Genomic DNA, 5,946 nt, shown 5'->3' with positions numbered 1-5,946 from the left:
CTCCTGTATGAAGTCAGGTTGGTGAGACTTTATCTCTTGTACTTTGGACATGCTGTCAGGAGAGACCAGTCCCTGGAGCAGGACATCCATGCTTGAGAAAATGAAGGGTCATAGAAAAAGAGGAAGACCCCCAAGGGGATGGATTGATACAGTGGTTATAACAATGGGCTTAAATAGAACAATTGTGAGGATGGTGTAATTCCAGACAGTATTTTGTTCTTTTGTGCTTAGGGTCACCATGAGTCAAAACTGATGAGATGGTACCTAACCACAGCCTTCTAAACTGTGAGAGAATTTATTTCTGTTTGTTTAAGGAGTCTCCTTGACATAGGTATGTTATAGTAGCACTAGATAGCTAAGACAAAGAGCAACGTGGAGAAAGGTTGACAAAGGTTGAGAAAACAGTCTTGCTGTTTAGCAGCAAGATGGGTAGGCTCATAACAGGATTGAACAGACCTAGGATGGTGTGGCACTCTATGCAGCATGGAGTCCTGGGACACCTAGGAGAGTACAGCCTGAGGAGTATGGTACAGACTAAACTGTAACAAATTCCAGGCAAGGACCAGGCAACTGGGGGAGGGGCAAAGAGAAAGTGTAATGATGTGGGTTTGTGATCCCTTGTCCTGGGAGAGAGCAATGAAGTGTAAGCACCTAGAGTCTATCTGTTGTAGATACCAGGTGATGTCCCTCAGCCAAGTCATCCATCACAGGTTAGTCCAGCTATAATAGGAAACACCCATAAACCAAACTCATCCCTGAAAACCCACCAGCCACAGTGGAATCACATGCAGGTACCTACAGCAGCGCTGTAAATCAGCACTGGACTTCTAACTGCAAAGTCGGCAGTACTAAGCCACTAGCTGCCACTCCTTGGAAACCCCATACAGGGTCGCTATGAGTCAGAACAGACTCAGTGGAATGTAACAACAATAACATCACCCATGGAAGAACTCTGTACAGATGGTCTCCACCTAGCAGGGCCCACCCCCTGAGCCAAACTAGCACAACCCGATGCCATAAATACAGCCACCCTACCTAACACTTAAAGTGTAACCACCCCAACACTGTGGACATGGCCATGCAAGCTGCCCAGGCACACACAGACTGCCCAGATGACAGAAGGGTTTGGACTAGATCAGTGAAGCACCCACAGCCCTGACCTCAGATCCTTCTACATCCTCCATCCATACTGGTCTAGTGATACATCCATGACACACCTGGACAAGTGCTGGAAAAACATTCAACTGGTCCAACGTGGAAAAGGCTCCAATACAACCAGTGGGTCTTATATCAAAAACAAATGTCTTGGGTAGAACTCTGGGATAGCCTCTGATTCTACTCCTTGCAGTACAACAGGTAGAAGCCTAGGAAATGCCTCACAGTTACGTAAGAGCTGACAGGAGACACAAAGAAAGGCCCCGTACATACAGAGTTGCTGCAGACACAGAGAGGTGAGATTGACGTAGTGCAAGCTCACCTGAGACACTGGGCTGAGACCATTGTAGCTAGGACAGGAGTTTTTGTGAACTCTAGGAATAAGCAACAAGGAATAAGAACAATTTAAAAATAAGGGAATAAGCTATTCTCCTGATAAATCAAAACAGAAAAAAAAAAAAGTTATAAATAAGTAATCTTAATGGTCCAGAGACAGACTATTTTAAAAGCATATAAAGAGACAGGAAAATATGATTCAAATGAATGAAAAAAAAAGGGAGTAGAAATTGTCTCTGAGAAAGGACAGCGAAGAGATTTATCTAAGAAATATTTCAAAGTGTTAGTATTACGTATGCGTAAAGATAAAGGGCAGCATGCAAAAGGATCAAAAGAAAAAATTTTAAAATACAAGAACAAAACAAGAATTTCAATACAGAGATAGAAATCTCTATTTTTAAAGCAGAAATGTTGTTGTTGTTGCTACACTGCCGAGTCCTTTCGGACTCAGATCAACCTGATGTGACAGAATAGAATTTCACCCCCTAGGGTTTTCTAGGCTGTAATTTTTATGGGAACAGATTACAGGTTTTTCTCCTGCAAAAGTTGCTGGGCGAGTCAGAATTGTGGATCTTTGGGTTCCAAGCACTTAATTGTTGAGCCCCCAGGAATCCAGGTAAAACACTAGAGCTGAATAGCAGAACATCACAAATGAACAACACCGAGCAAGGATCACAAAGAAAGTAAACTAAAACCCCAACACTATTCAATGAAAATTGAGAAAAAATGCACAGAGATTTAACACTTACATACACAAAATGAATTCATTTAAAAGGAGACATTTTGGAGATAACCAGTCCTCATGTGCTCCTTGGCTTGGCCAGCCAATAAATTTCTTTTGCTTAAAAACAAAAACAAAAACATAAAGGATATATGAAAAAAGGGAAAACTTTATATTTAAAACTTAGCACCAAAGGAAAGAACGGTGTCCTGGAAGCAGAGCGTGTTCCGTGTTGGCCTGTGAACCAACAGGCTGGTAGTTTGTATCTACCAGCTACTTCATGAGAGAAAGATGAGGCTTGCTGCTCCCGTAAAGGTTAATAGCCTTGGAAACTCTATACAGGGTCATTATGAGTCAGAACAGACTCCACAGCACACCATCACCGCTGAAGCAAATGAGGAACACACACAGAAATTGTATAGAAACATGCAGCAGTTAATTTTCCTCAATTGATCATCGTAATCATTGTAAATGAATGAAATGCTCCAACCAAAAGACAGAGTGGTAGAATGGATTTTTAAAAATAGTGCATGTATGTACTGTCTACAAGAGATACCCATTTGGTACAAAGACATAAATAAAGAGTCAAAGGACGAAATTCAAAATCAATGCAATGTAACTAAAAGAGAGCAGGTGAAGTGCTATTGATGTCTGACAAATAGATTTTAAATAAAAATCTATTATAACAAAGAAGAACACTATATACTGAAAAAGTATCAATTCACCAAGAAGATATAATTTTTATGACTATCTGTACATTTAACAGCAAAGTCCCAAAATTTGTACAGCAAACTCTGACAAAACTGAAAGATAAAAGTTATTGGGTGTTGTAGAGTTGGTTCTGATTCATAGATGCCCTATGCACACAGAACAAAACATTACCCCATCCTGCCACAGTCTCACAATGATTATGTTTGAGCCTCACAGTTGCTGGCACTGTATCAGTCCATGTCTTTGGGGATCTGGCCCTTCACTTTTCCAAGCATGATGTCCTCCTCCAGGGACTAGTCCCTCCTACCAACATGCTCAAGGTACGAGAGACAAAGTCTTGGAATCCTCCCTTCTAAGGAGCATTCTGTCTATATTGCTTCCAAGACACATTCGTTTGCTCTTCTAGCACTCGACAGTATTTCAATATTCTTCTCCAACACCATAATTCAATTGCATAGATTCTTCCCTGGTTTTTCTTACTCATTGTCCAACTTTCACATACATATGAAGCAAATTAAAGTATCATGACTTGGGTCAGGTGCACCTTAGTCCTCACACTGACATCTTTAATACTTTAAAGAGGTGTGTTTTTTGCAACAAATTTGCCTAAGACAATACAGCATTTGATATCTTGACTGCTACTTCAATGAGTATTGAAAATCAAAACAAGATGAAGTCTTTGACAACTTCAGTCTTTTGTTCATTTATTATGATGTTGAGAGGATTTTTAGTTTCTTTGCACTAAGCTACAATCCATAATGAAGGCTGTACTCTCTAATCTTCATCAATGAGTATTTCAAGTCCCCTGAGTTTCCACCAAGCAGTTTCATTAACTGCACAGCAGAGGTTGTTAATGAGCCTCCCTCCAATCCTGGTGCCATGTTCTTCATATGATGCAGCTTCTTAGATTATTCACTCAACATACAGATTGACTAAAAGGATACAACCTTTTAGTAGTTGTGAAAGGATACAACCCTGACTCACACCATTCCTGATTTTAAACCATTTCAATATCGCCTTGTTCTGTAAGAATGACTGCCTCTTGGTCTATGTACAGGTTCCTCATGAGCACAATTAAGTGTTTTGGAATTTTCATTCTTTTCAATGTTGTCCATAGTTTGTTTTGATTCACACAGTTGAACACCTTTGTATAGTCATGTTGTTGTTGTTGTTGTGAAGTGCCATTGAGTCGGTTCCGACCCATAGCGACCCTGTATAGAACACAAATAAACATCGTTCTAGTATTCTCTGTTTTCAGCCAAGATCCAGTTGACGTCAGCAGTGTCTTTAGTTCCACAACCTCTTCTGAATCCAATATTTATTTCTGGTTGTTCTCTGTTGATGTATTGCTACCACTGTTTTTGAATTATATTCAGTAAAAGTTTACTTGATTTTGATACTAATGATATTGTTCAATAATTCCTCATTCTGTTAGACCACCTTTCTTGGGAAGGGGCACAAATATTGATATCTTACAATCAGTTGATCAGGTGACTGTCTTCCAAATTTCTTGGCATAGACAAGTGATGGTCTCCAGTGCTGCATCAGTTTGGTGAAACACTTCAACTTGTATCTCATCTATTCCTGGAGCCTTGTTTTTTGCCAGGGCTTCCAGTGCAATTTCAACTTCTTCCTTCAATGCCATTGGTTCTTGATCATATACTACCTCTTGAAATGATTGAGCATCAACCAATTATTTTTGGTACAGTAATTGTATATTCCTTTCATCTTCTTTTGGTGCTTTATGCATTATTCAGTATTTTGTTTGTAGATTCCTTTGATATTGCAACCAAATGTTTGAAATTTTTCTTCAGCATTTTAAGCTTGAGCATTGCTAGAGTTCCTTTTGATTTTCTAGTTCCTTTTGATTTTCTAACTCTAGGTCTTCACTCATTTAATTATAATACTTTACCCTGACTTCTTATGCTGTCCTTTGAAAGTTTTTGTTCAGTGCTTTTACTTCATCATTTCTTCCAGTTGCTTAGCTTCATTAACTTCAAGAGCAAATTCCAGGGTCTCTTCTGTGATTCATTTTGTCTTTTTAATGATCTTTTGCTTTCTTCATGTTTCATGCTCTTGATGTCATCTCATGACTCTTCTGGTTTACAATCATTAATGTCAAGTGTGTTCTTGAGATGGTCTCTAAATTCAGGTGGTATATACTCAAGATCAAGTTTTAGCTCTCATGTACTTGTCTTAGTTTACTTTAGCTTCAGCCTGAACGTGCATACAAGAAATTGCTGGTGTGTGGCATACTTGGCTTCTGGCCTTGTTTTAGCTGATGCTATTGGTCTTCTATATAATTTATTTTTACATATGTATACATGTACAGTTGTGATTAATGTTGGAAAAAAAGTATTTACAATGAATAAGTCATTGGTTTTGCAAAATTCTATCATGTAGTCTCCCACCTCATTTCTAATACCAATGACAAATTTTACAACTACAGATCCTTCCTCTTTGTTTCCAACTTTCACATTCCAATCACCTGTTAAGGCATCTTGATAACATGTTTGATCAGTTTCAGACTGACGAAGTTGGTAGAGTTCTTCCATTTCATCGTCACTGCCTTAGTGGTTAGTATGTAAATGTGGTACTAACTGGTTTTACTTTTAGGAGTATGGGTATTACAGACAGATTTATCTGTACAGCTTTATCACAGACAGAATTGTACTTCAAGATAGATCTTGAAATGTTCTGTTTGACTATGAATGTGATGCCATTCCTCTTGTTCCTGATATAGAAAGTCATGTGATTTTCTGATTCAAAATGGCCATTACCAGTCCATTTCAGATCACTAATGCCTAGAATATCAATCTTTATGCATTGTTTCATTTTTGACAAATTTCAATTTTCCTAGATTCATGTTTTGTTCATCCCATGTCCTGATGTGGTGCTGTGGGCTAATGCATCAGACTGCAAAGTTATTTGAACTGCAAGGTCAGTGGTTCAAGCTCACCAGCTGCTTCTTGGAAACCTTATATAGGGTTGCTACGGGTCAGAATTGACTTGATAGCACTTAA

The sequence above is a fragment of the Chrysochloris asiatica genome, unplaced genomic scaffold (assembly GCF_000296735.1).
Source record: "Chrysochloris asiatica unplaced genomic scaffold, ChrAsi1.0 scaffold00297, whole genome shotgun sequence".
NCBI lineage: Eukaryota > Metazoa > Chordata > Mammalia > Afrosoricida > Chrysochloridae > Chrysochloris > Chrysochloris asiatica.
This window is presented reverse-complemented; position numbering follows the sequence as displayed.